Source organism: Ostrea edulis, chromosome 1 (assembly GCF_947568905.1).
Source record: "Ostrea edulis chromosome 1, xbOstEdul1.1, whole genome shotgun sequence".
In the NCBI taxonomy this organism is placed as follows: Eukaryota; Metazoa; Mollusca; class Bivalvia; order Ostreida; family Ostreidae; genus Ostrea; species Ostrea edulis.
The window spans coordinates 108,380,938-108,395,095 of record NC_079164.1 but is presented as its reverse complement, the minus strand read 5'-3'; positions in this window follow the sequence as shown (position 1 = coordinate 108,395,095).

The window sequence follows — 14,158 nt, the reverse complement described above, 5'->3', positions numbered from 1 at the left end:
CATATGAAAGTAACTTAGTTTGCATGTGAAAATAACAAAATGAATGTTGTAAAAAAAAAATTAAAAAAAAGTCGAGAGTCAGCCCCCTTGTTCGACGTGCCTTATACGTTGATATATTATGTACACATAAAGATTGCTCGTGCGCGAATCTGTCGACATTTGATATCGTTAACATTTATATAACTTTGTAAATTAACAGCATGATCGAAAAACAACAATGCTGTTACATGTAATTGTATATCGCATATTTATATATTGCTAAGTACTGGAGAGGGAGATAACAAGGGATTGTACCCCCATTCATTTTGAGAGAGAAAGGAGTTGGAAAAACTGGCAGCCGCCATATAAATTTATGTGGCGATCGCCAGATAAATTAACTGGCGGTCGCCACTTAATTTATATGGCGGTCTCCAGATAATAAGTGGTGGCCGCCACATAAATTAAGTGGCGGTCGCCAGTTAAATGAATATCAATTCTATACCCTGGCACCCATCTTCGCTAGCCAAGGGTTTACGATCCGCTCCGCTCTCTACAAACGGTTATAGAGAAGCGGAGCGGATCGTAAACCCTTGGCTAGCGAAGATGCCTGGTACCTATCTGCTTCCGTAAAATTCGGCCAAGTCTGCTATAAAATCTCCCTCTAGTTCGATAAGAGCTTATCCTGTATAAAGCCACGACACTTGTAGTTGAGAGTAAAGAAGATAAAATAATGCTGGCAGTTCAACAAAACCTTCATTGCTTAGCTGAGTAGCTCAGTACCACATTGATCGTGGGTTCAAGTCCAGCAGGGGTTTTAATTTTTTTTTCCGCATTGCTTTCTACTAAAACTGCATTTTTTTACTATATAAATTAAATTTGAAAGTTTTCAATGTATTGCTGCACATTTCCTCCCCTTTTCAACCATATCAAATTCCTTTGGTGTAGTGTTCCCCCTTATACAATGTTTTCCCTATTTTAGCACTGATTTTTGCCTTGAAGTCATCAGGGCAAGCCTGACCCTAAATGAAATATTTTTTTATAGGTTGCAAACTCCGGTGACCTATTGCAATTAGTTTATCGACGAGGTCAGCCGGGGGGGAGGGGGGTATCGGAGAAGTTTTACCTTTATTTGTATTGACAAAAATTATAAGGAAAACATTTCCCAATAAACACTGCAATTATGAAGGATTTCTTGAAACTTTGGGCCCCGTGTCACAGCATCTCCCCAAGTCAAGGGTTTCTGATCCGCTCCACATAAACTTAAAATATTTGGAGATAATTAAGGTGACTGTGTCATATAAAAGTACTGCAATATTATCATGTAATTCATACATTGATAATTATTGATGTACAAGGACCATGTGCAGATAAATTTTGGAGGTATGATATGTTTGCACTAAAAAAATCTTATACAGAATCTCTATCGGAGAAATCCAAGTGTGGCACGATAAAGATCCCTCCCTGCTCAAAGGTCCTAAGCACCGAGCAGAGGCCTAAATTTTGCAGCCCTTCGCCGGCAATATAGTGACGTCTCCATATGAGTGAAAAATTCTGGAGAGGGGCGTTAAACAATATATGGCGCGCCAAATTAACAGAAACTCAATTAATTGAAGATACCTTAATTATTTCAAGCTATCAAGTCAATTATTCCCTGCAGTAATTGAAGTGATGTGCGTATTAAATCAATCATTGCTCTCATAGATAAAATTGTTACGCGCATCAATCAAATTAGTGTGCGTCGATGGGAGCAATAATTGATTTGATGCGGGCATCAACTCAAATATTACACTTATCAATTCATATTGATGCGCTCATCAATGTAGTGGAATAATGATTTGGTCATTTCTTTAATTCAGTTGAAGATATTATCTTTAATTATTTACAACGCTTTTATAACTAATGAATTGATGGGCGCAATAAAAAAAAAAAATCACGAATTCATTGTGGATATGTTGACTTGAAGATATCTCTGATTATTTAGTTGCTCTCTCTAAAATAATTTTGGGGGCATCAATTTAATCAATGAATATCATTAATTTAATTCAGGAAAGCAATAATTCAATTATTGCGCGCAATAATTGAATTTATGCGCGCGTTAATTGAATCATTGCTCCTTTCAATTTAATCCGAGATTCCTCTGACTCTAACCCCCACTTTTATATTGTGAATTGTGCGGGGGAGATGTCCCCCGCACATGTCACAATATAAAAGCGGGGGTTAGAGTCAGAGGAATCTCGGATTACTTTCAATTGAATTGTAGCGCACAGATAGATTGTTTATTTGCGTTGAAAAAACAGCGAGGATGATGGCAACGATTTTTTTCAACGACGAATTTTCTGTTCATATGAACCGTCTAAAAGATTAAATAACACCTGATCGTAATTGTTGCTAGTGTATGATATTTCTTGCCCACATATCATTCGCAAATAAACAATACAAATAGATATAATAAATAAAACGTGGTCTTTCCGGAATTTCCTTCCGCCATCTTGGGATAACAGTAACGATCGTTACTATCATCAGTTTAATACCAGTGAGATTGGTGGTGTTTGTTGACAATTATTGTTAGGTTGTATTGCAAATAAAAGATATCATTGATTACTGCCTCCTCTCTCCACCCCCTCCATTTTTTTTTCGAAAGTCGTTAGTTGGGAATAAGAAGAATATAAGCTTAAACATTATGAGTACAAACTAGTTAGCGAAGTATGGGTATGAATAGTAAAGAAAACTTTACAACACCCCACCCCACGATTTAAGAAAATGAAGTTTAGAAAAAAATGTTTTTGGGGCGCTCATAGGAAAGGACTGTAACTGACCTCCCCTTTCCCATAATTCCAGAAAATGAAATCGGGGTGGGGGGGGGGGGGTGGAGACAGCCACAGTAGAAAACTTCGTGCAAAGGACCTTATTCTATTATTATCATGTTGCTTGTCAAGAGAGTTTGAGAAGCCAACCACGAATTTTTCTTCTGCCCCCTCCCCCTATGAAAACAATGATACGTGCCTGAAATCAACGGAGTAACCTACAATCACTACATCTTAGTAATTCTGCTAGTAGTTATCACACTAATGCAGCAATGCATACGGATGCAGTGTCGAAAAAAGAGAGAAATCCTCAAATAACGGATTCGAAGGAGCGGATCGGTACCCCGAGGTTTGGCTTACTTTAAAGATATCTCCTGAACTATTATAAGGTACAGCTTTTACATTTTGTATAAAGATTCTTTTAGACAGGACCTTTCATTCGATACCATGGTGTTTGATCTTGTGACCTGGACCTTTGAGTTTGACCTACTCGATCGATTCAATATCTTCTGAACAATTTAAGGTAGATCTTTCATATTCTGTAACTAGATTTTTTATGGAAAGACCCTTCATTTTATACCATTATCTTTGACCTAACGAGTTTGACTTAACTTTTACGAAAATATTCCCTAAACTATTTAAGGTAGCTTTCATAGTTTGAATATAGATTCTTTATGGTAAGACCTTGTGATAACATTGTGTTTGACCTTGTAACCGTAAACTCCTCCATAACAGCAAGGTCATGTTAGTCATATTGGTGTTGCGGCACAATATGTCAAAATATTTCACGGGTATATAGATGAGAATAAAGATTTGGAAAAAAAAGTCATAAATCACAACAGCTGAACAACGGCAGGGCCAAAGTGATTCGGGTGAGTTATACGGCGCATGGGCCTCAGTGGTGAACAGTACATCAATGTATTGTTTGTACACCTTTCACTACACATTACTTTGACCTATGGAGAGGTCTATGGTGTCCGGATAGGGCCATTTGCAAAAGCGTGACTGTGCGCAAGTCACGCCAACAAGCAACGCGCCTTCGCGCTCTCATGCCAACAAGCTTTAGACGACCATTCCTTACGATATATTAAAGACTAGACTTTTTGACATCATACACAGTTGCTTCTTCAACAAAAATGGAAAACGCAATTATTCCAATCTAGTGATCAGTCATCCAAAAAATCACTTTGTTTAATGCCACTCTGATTCCACACACAAGTACTCTGAAGTTGAAATAAAAAATATGCTGGAGTTCCTCATTGACAATATCTTCGTGGTCTTTGGTGATCAGGTCTTCCAACAGTTTGTTGGAATTCCCATGGGCACAAATTGTGCTCCTTTGTTAGCTGATCTGTTTTCATATTCCTATGAAGCAGAATTTATTCAAAAACTTCTACGTGAGAAGAAAAGTTTCTTGCTGTGGCCTTCAATTCGAAATTTTAAATATAGAAAGCAGGCTACTGACAAACAAGTTGATGGTACAGGAGTTCTAACAGTATCGATTAAATCAGCATTTCACAAATTCTGTGGTCGTTATAACGATCTAGTTTGCCAATACAACCTAGCTATCATTGGGTCAAATGCTGTCAATTGATGCGCGCATTAATTCAATTAATGAGAGCAATAATTGAATTGAAGCGCGCATTAATTATTTGATGAGAGCAATAATTGATTCAATGCGTGCAATAATTCAATTAAAGAGATAATTAATTGAATTGATGATATCTTCAAATAATTGAAGATTCTCAAATAATTGAAGATATCTTCATTTATTTGAGATTATGTTAATTTTGAGCTCCATACATGCCAGGAGATAACGACCCTGGGTTGATGTCTTCAAGAAGTGAAACATTTAAGGAAGTAGAAATATGGCGGTCAGACAGTCTAATCGTCGGTGGCCAGATTAAGCTCAGTTAGAGCACCTGACTGGAGATTCAAGGGGCCCGGGTTTGAATCCCGATCTGGTCTGTTGCAGTATTAATAGTTTTATGCTTTAGACCCTCTCCTTACAACCCATGACAAAGTGTTTACTTTCAGGAGCAAGGGTTATGTTTCCAAAAAAAAAAAAAAAGGATAAAAAAAGTATAAACAAGTCGTGCCAATTGACATCGTAATCAAGTTGATATTGATGAAGTAGTTCATGAAAACCTACAAAGCGGGAATTTTCATGCAGTTCTTGATACTACTTCTGAGTGTTTTACACATGATCTAGCATAATGAATTTAGTCTGTTGGGTCCTTATTTCTATTTTTACAAAATACTGACCTCAAAAACGAAACTTTGGAAACCTCTGTACAAGCAAGATCTCTTCAAACAAACAATGATATCTTCAATTCTGAATTATTGCGCACATTAATTGAATTGTTGAAAGCATTGATTATTGTGCTGATGATGCGCACAATTATGAAATGCTTGCTGTCTTCAAATGAATTAATATCAACAATTAAATCGATAATAATAGATTGATTGATTGTTTTGATGTTTTCCGTCACACTCAACAATTTTTCAATGCACGCAATAAATGAAGTATTGTTCTCTTTAACTGAATTATCGCCGGAAATTGAATTGTTGCTCAGCCTCTTTTAAAGAATTGATGCAGGAATGTATTCCTTTTACAAAATCGTTGTAAATAATTAAATACATCTTCAATTGAATTAAAGAGATCATCAAATAACTTAAACCTAGCTCTATAAATTAATTTTTGCATGAATATTTCCACTACATTGATGAGAGCAATAATTAATCATTAGGCTTTTTCTTGACTGTCTCCAGTGGTCGAGTTGTTAAAGTTTTTTAACAAATATAGTAAGTATGGAGTGCCAAATAAACATACACTCAGATAATTGTAATTTTTGAAGATATCAGATTGAATTGACCCTTGACCTTTGACCAGATTGAATTGATATGCGCGGGTTCGTAAATCAAATGTAGTAAAATTATTGCTCGCAAAATTTAATTTGGAGCTCGATATAAATGATCTGATGATCTCTTTAATTCAGCATAAACAGGCACACGCCTGGATATCTACAAATAATTGAAAATACCTTAAATTATTTCAGTTTATGTTAATTTGGCGCTCCACTGTACGCGGAATATTTCGGCCAGTAATGTACCTTGTTGTTTTGCGCTCCATGAATAAATGTTGCGTTTCGTCGAAGACCAATATGAATATGTCTTATACATGTATGTAAATATTTATATGAAATAAACACTATTAATAAGACGTTCCGGACCCCATGTTCCCGTCTAAATTTTGCAACTCGTCGTTTAGACAACAATCACGTGACGCGTTTTACCCAATGAAGAAGTGTTATTCTAGTCCGAGGCAAAGCAAAAGTTGACTGGATGAAATGGAAAAGATCAGGTACTTGATGATATAGGTAGATACACATCTAGATCGATATATCTGAGTAGAGTAAGACAAGGTGTCTGAAAGAAACAAAGTGGACTTCTTTATTAAGTCTCTTACAGCTACACATGTAATCTCCGTTTTTAGCTCGCCTGAGCTGAAAGCTCAAGTGAGCTTTTCTGATCGCCTGTTGTCCGTCTGTCTGTAAACTTTTTACATTTTCGACTTCTTCTCCAGAACCACTGGGCCAATTTCAACCAAACTTGACCAAAAGCATCCTTGGGTGAAGGGCTTTCAAGTTTGTTAAAATGAGGGGCCATGTCCCTTTCAAAGGGGAGATAATCACAAAAATAGGGTGGGGTCATTTAAAAATCTTCTCAAGAACCTCTGGGCCAGAAAAGCTCAGATTTACATGAAAGCTTCCTGACATAGTGCAGATTCAAGTTTGTTAAAACCATGGCCCCTGGGGATATGATGGAGCCACAGTAGGCGATCAAAGTTTTCCATACAAATATATAGGGAAATTTTTTAAAAATCTTCTCGAGAACCACTGAGTCAGAAAAGCTGATATTTACATGAAAACTTCCTGACATAGTTCAAATTTAAGTTTGTCAAAATCAGGGCCCCCAGGGGTTGGATGGAGCCACAAGGGGGATCAAAGTTTTGCATACAAATATGTAGGGAAAATCTTTATCTTCTTCTCAAAAACTACTGGGCCAGGAAAGTGGAAATTTACCATGAAAGCTTCCTAACATAGTGCATATTCAAGTTTGTAAAAATCATGGCCCCCGGGGGCAGGATGGGGCCACATGGGGGTTCAAAGTTTTTTTTACATAGAAATATATAGGGAAAATCTTTAAAAATCATCTCAAAAACTATTGGGCCAAGAAAGTGGAAATTTATATGAAAGCTTCCTAACATAGTGCAGATTGAAGTTTGTTAAAACCATGGCCCCCGAGGATAGGATGGGGCCACAATAGGGGATCAAAGTTTTACATACAAATATATGGGGAAAATGATCAAAAATCTTCTGAAAATTCACTGGGCCAGAAAAGTTTATATTCACATGAAAGCTTCCTGACATAGTCCAGATTCAAGTTTATTAAAATCATGGCCCCCGGGAGTAGGTTCGGGCCACAATAGGGATCAAAGTTTTACATGCGAATATAGAGGAAAAATCTTTAAATATGAGCCAAGGTGACTCAGGTGAGTGATGTGGCCCATGGGGCTCTTGTTTGTTATGGAGGACGAGGAGAAAAATATTCTCATGTTTGTTTGAGGAAAACATCTAAAGTTTGCAGCATTGTTTAATGAACAAGAGATGTTTGTAAAACACATATGCCCCCCATGATGCAAAATTGAACAGGGTATACACACACATCATTTTATTGATAGTAGTAGCATCAATTCAAAATATTGAGCAGACAATATCTTCCTATGTCAAGAGTGAATTGACCATGTGACCTCAAAATCAATATGGGTCATCTACTCCTTATGCTGTACCAGTGTACAAAGTTTGATGTCTGTCAAGCAAAAGGGTTATCAAGATATTGAGTAGACAGTATATTACTATGTCCAGTTTGACCCTTGACAATATTACCTCAAAATCAATGGGGGTCATCTTCTTCTGAAGACATATCAGTGTACCAAGTTTGATGTCTGTCAAGAAAAGGGTTCTCAAGATACTAAGCAGACAGTATATCCCCATGTTTAGTTTGACCCTTGACCATGTGACCTCAAAATCAATAGGAGTCATCTTCTCCTGAAGATATACCAGTGTACTAAGTTTGATGTCTGTCAAGCAAAGGGTTCTTAAGATATTGCGCGGACATTATATTCCAATGTCCAGTTTGACCCTTGACCATGTGACCTCAAAATCAATAGGAGTTATCTTCTCCTGAAGGTGTACCAAGTGTGATGTCTGTCAAGCAAAGGGTTCTCAAGATATTGAGCGGACAGTATATTCCAATGTTCAGTTTGACCCTTGACCATGTTACCTCAAAATCAATAGGGGTCATCTTCTCCTAAAGACGTACCAGTGTACCAAGTTTGATGTCTGTCAAGCAAAGGGTTCTCAAGATATTGAACAGACAGTATATTCTTATGTCCAGTTTGACCCTTGACCATGTGACCTCAAAATCAATGAGTCATCTTCTCCTGAAGCTATACTAGTGTACTAAGTTTGATGTCTGTCAAGCAAAGGGTTCTCAAGATATTGAGCGGATATCATATTCCTATGTCCAGTTTGACCCTTGACCTCAAAATCAATAGGGGTCATCTTCTCCTGAAGATGTACTGGTGCACCAAGTTTGATGTCTGTCAAGCAAAGGGTTCTCTAGACATTGAATGGTCAGTATATTCCTATGCCCAGTTTGACCCTTGACCATATGATCTCAAAATCAATCGGGGTCATCTACTCCTTAGGATGTACCAGTGTGCCAAGTTTAATGTCTTTCAAGCAAAGGGTTTTCAAGATATTGAGCGGACACTATATTCCTATGTCCAGAGTAGATTGACCTTTGACCTGAAAAAACAATAGGGGTCCTCTTCTACTCATAACCAACCCACATATGAAATATCATTATCATCAAGTGAATGGTTCTGAAGATATTGAGAGGACAACATGTGGTCTACCGACCGACCGACAGGTGCAAACCAATATGCCCCTCTTCTTTGAAGGGGGGCATAAAAAATGCAGTGAATTTAGAGTTTGGTTCATATACTTGTATGCTTGAGATATAACGATGGAACATAATATTATTGCTTTATTTAGACTAGAAAATAAAACATGCAGGAATTATCAACGTTTACATGTGATCAAAATCACAAGAATATTACAGAATTCCCTCATAACTGCAGTTTATTTATAAGGGTTAATCATTGTTCTCATGTACTCTCTCTCTCTCTCTCCGGATGAATCCAGCTACAGCCTGATAAAAGCTTTTGATACATCGGAAAGGCCATGTTATCACGGACTGTAAAGCAGTGAGGCGACCTGGTGGAACATCTATTCTTTCAGGAATACGTTCATTTTCAAGATTCTCCTCTTTCTTTTCTGTCAATTGTTTGACTGTAATAGAAGTGTTCAGTATTTTAGGAAAGACAAAACTACTGAAAAACTAAAGAGAGATATTCAAAACGTAAAACACTTCATTGCAGTTTTTGTCCCGAATTGTCCAGCGCTGCAGCTACACTTCACCAACTCATGCAGGATAATGATTAGAATAAATGGGAATATCACAACAGGATATAATGGTGTATAGATGTGTTCTAGATACCTGGAAAGTTATACAGGAGTTTATACTCTCCGTCGCAGTTCCAGGAAGCATGACAGCTCCAGGTTTTGTCCTGGAGATGTGTAAACCTGTTATGTCGTTCCTCCCATCGGACGACATAGAGGGTTTTGCGGGAAATAACTATCCATTTCCACTCAAATTTCCCATTTGCTTGAAGGTCTAGCGGAAGGACCCATTTCCCGGGTTGGTAAGGAGTTTCACCTGTAAAATTGAAAGATACCTGGGTGATACCTTGTATCAAGTTTGATTGATTGATTGATTGTTTTATTTTACGTCCCGTCAAGAACTGTTCACTCGTATTGAGACGTCCCCAGCTACCACATTTAGACCTATGCTGTGCTCAGAGCCAACGCCAACACCTGGGACCTCCATTTTCAAGGTCATATCCGAAAGACCCGCGATTCTCACTTCTGAATGTCGAGTGTTTGGTGAAGGAGCAATCGCTACCTGTTTTAACGTCTTAGGTTTGACACGAACTCACGACAGCTCGATTACGAAGCGAACGCACGACCGGTTGTATCACGTTTGAAACACATGACATTTATATCCACTAATATAGGACTGCATCAGAACAGCGTCCGGTTTTGTCCCGACAGTTAGCAGCGTACATTCATGATTCTAGTGATTGCAGCTATTCTTAATGAATATCAGAATAAATTCCACTGAGCCAGTTTTACACATGCTTATCTCAACTTTAGAGATGGTGTTGAATCTAGTGGGCTTTAATCCTTTTAAATCGGTTCTACTTGTAAAACAAGGAATGAGCAAAACTTCGCAATGTTTCTCTTTCAAGTAAGGGACGCAATAAATTGACATTGAATACAATCGTATCTGGCCGAAAACGATATCTTTTAAAAACTTTGATCTCGGATAGTGTTTTTAAGGGATTCTCGTGATTGATGAGCTCTCAAGTTGGGTAAAAATATTGACAATAAGATTTTTTCCCCGAGAAATCAAAATATCTGAGTTTTCTCAGAAATTTTAGTAAAATCTCAAACGTACATGTAAGAACTTTGATTAAATTTTTTTCTTCCGAGTAATCCAGGCCTGATAGCACCCCGTGCACACATCTAGCATACATCCCGTGCACACATGTAGCATACACCCCGTGCACACATCTAGCATACATCCCGTGCACAACATTATTTTTCGTCGATATATTTGGATACTAGGGATTTATCCAGCTTTTAGATGTTACTACCCATTTCATATTTAAGGGGATTTTTTGAGAATGCAGTCCTGAGCTTCCAGGGGAGGGGGTGGGTGGGGGACATCCTCAGATTATAATATCTCAAAACTGGCATACAAATTGATTGATTACTTATTCTTATCTACATTGTAAGACTGATATTTATAGAAAATCATTTAAAATAATGTACATACAAATGATATTTCTTAATATTCTCATACAGTTTTGTGAAGTTTCTATAATTGAAAGGGAATTTTTACCTGTGGAAGGGGAAATTTTCATTAGTTGCCAAAGGGGAAAGGTACCCTTTACCGGTAGTAAAAACCGCCTAGATAAATCTCTGGATACGATTGGTATTATTCACCGACAGTATATTTACATAAACATGTACAGATAACACGTAATCATTGATCATGTGGAGGCGAGGTCCTGATACGCGGTAGTACCAAACTTGTGCCGATTGTGGGAATTGTGTTGAGGTGTTTTATAAAACTAGAAAATAGAAAAAGTACAGTGGATGTATTCCTGAATTAGTGCTTTCTACCGTAAGCATATTCTTTCCTGCGGAATATATACATATATATGATGAATGTGTGTAAAATTCTGTAGTTTTTAGTAACAAGGAATTTTTATTTTAAGATGAATCTTGCTGGTTTTCTTGGGTACATGTTAGTGATATTCACTGAAAACAATGTTACAAAGTATTTGTTTACTAGGGTTAAGGTAGTACTCTACATCGTCATAATGGCTGACTTCCTTTAAAAACATGGATGAAAAAATCGATATGAGCAATATTTGACTTTTCCTTTTCCATTTAAATACGTTGCCGAGTAGCTCAGTAGGTTAGAATACCGCCTGCTGAAATGTAGGTCGCAGGTTCGAGTCCAGCAGGGTTTTTAAATTTTTTTCAGATTACCTTCTACTAAAACTGTATTTTTTTTTTACAAAATAAAGTACATTGGAAAATTTTCAATTTCAAAATATTGTTGTACATATCCTCCACTTTTCATCTACATCAAATTTCTCTGGTGTAGCATACCTCCTTAAAGTATATCACATACGTATTATGGATGCTTACCAGTGAATAAAGATATGCACCGAAGCAGAACGGTCCTCCAAAATAAAAGAATATCTTGAATCACCAAGGATGAAGGTTTGAACGGTAGGGAGGATATATCGGAAGTTGGTCTATAATATTGTCAGTGGATAAAGAAGCACAGGTCTGAGTTTCCTTGGAGTCCTAAAGGAGGTATTCGGGGATCTCGAACCATGGTGCGATTCTTCAGTGAACTGTGAAATCAGTTAATTGTACAGTATTTGGTTCTATAATATAATTTAATATACATGTAAATTAATCATTTTTGGCTTGATTGTAATCATGTTGTGTCGTATTTTGTGATATTCATTGTACGTGTTTGTTTTCATTACACATTTACGGTGACAACATATATTATTCAATATTGTATTCACAAATTAAATGTTAATTTTGCTGTTGCATACATAGCCGATAGGAATGTTGAGTGTATCAATATATTCAGATAACTTTACAGAATATTGTTCAATAGAATCGGTGAGTTACTAGTACTATCTCCTACCCTATTACATTATAATATGCAGTTTATTTCCTTACCGTTCGAGGACGAGGGCGATTGCTTCTTCTGTCACGGAGGTGGTGTGGCATCTGTGACCTATCATTGTATATTTCACAGCATTATTTAAAAAAAAAACTGCATTACGGAGAATATTTCAATGGTTGTTTTCTATTGTATGCAATTTCCGTTATGATTTGCTACGTAAAGTTCGTGTACGGCACATGTTTCTTGGAATAACACGTGGTTGGATCCGAGGGATCGATGTCCGCCATGTTTTGTTCACATTGACGTAGTAAATTACGCTGATTTACCGATTAATGCAGTTGTTTGCCATTTATTTGAACACCGCTTACCTCCGTATACTTATTGGCGTCGTCTAATAAGTTGTTATACCTGTTAGAAGTGATGATGCCCACTTTATTCCACTTTAAATTCATAGTTCCCGTTTTCCTACATTTATGATTGGGGATGCACCGTTTCCAAGGAAGTTACCAATATGACGTCAGATTGATTGCGACGTCATTGGTGCTTTACTAGATCCGCCCATAAGCTTACATAATATATATACAGCCATATCCTGGCATTTGGGGTCCGTTGAGCTTGATGCACGGACAATGAGGAACTCAGTGCCACAGTAAATGGGGAATCGAAACTGATTGAAATTGTCAGAGTTCTATATAAATATTTTAAATACGTAATTACCCCCCCCCCCTTTTATTTCACAATTCAGCGCTCCAAGTCACATTTGCTGTCAGGTCGCTAAATGGCGACATAGAAATATTTCTGGTCGCCATTTTCAAATTTCTAGTCGCTGTTTTCAAAATATCTACTCGCCATGGTAAAAGATTTTGTAACTAAGACAGTTTACAAGTTTTGTTTTAATGTAGTTCCATTCCATCCTCCTGTGACATCATAAGATTTCGCAAAGTCAATGATTTTTAAAATAAGATTTATGCATGATAGGAACATAAATTTTGATGGAGTCTATTTCAATCACAGGCACTCGACGTTTTAAATATAGTGCCTGTGATTTCAATAGTTATTGTAAAAAATCTTGTTAACCAAGAAATATTTCAAAAGTCTAAGTTATAGGCCTATATGAATAATCAATTATATGTTTCAAAATATCAAATCCAAGGGCAATAACTCTGTTTTCATTAAATTATTTATCAAGTCCATTATGCGATATATTTCCTTTATTTTCACCAACATTTTGTATATTTTTTTAAAAAAAATCGATTTCTTGAAATTGTTATGAATGATAATGTTCATTATGTTGTTTAAGGAAAATTGCAGAGTTCTGACGGTAATAAACGTGTGCTATTTGATAAAACATTTATTAATACCGCAACATACTTATTTCACCATTTTTATTTGTTGCTAAGTTATATTATTTGAAGAATCAACAATCAAATATAAGGTTGAACCTCTAATTCTAGAGTTGTGGAATTACCTTAAAATTTGAGTATCTTTCAATAAAAAAAGCAACACCCATACATGCGTTTTGGAACTGAATAAAAAAAATGTGCTGTAAAACATGCTGGATGCTAACAAGTCAAGTATCTACTCTGGCAAAAGTTGTATTGCATTGGGCATCCTCGCCATCCTGCATATTTTACAGTACGCTTCTGGGAAAACCAGCGTTCCACACAAGGATTTGTTTTAAAGTCCTCAATAAGTGGGCCTTGACTGCTTATGCGAATAAGAGCCTCTATCTACTTTTGTTGAATCTTTTACTGAACAATCAGTACCAGCATCAATAAGAACACTACATCCCGAGTTTGTAATTGCCTTTGAAAATTAGCAGCAACAGTTGCCCTGCTCGACATACTGCAATAATGCAGTCACGGACAAAGACGTATCTCTTCCACGTAGTCGTTTGAAAGATGTACACCACTATAACAGGTCGTGGTGAAATCGGACAATGTGTGTCCAGAATTGTTGGACGT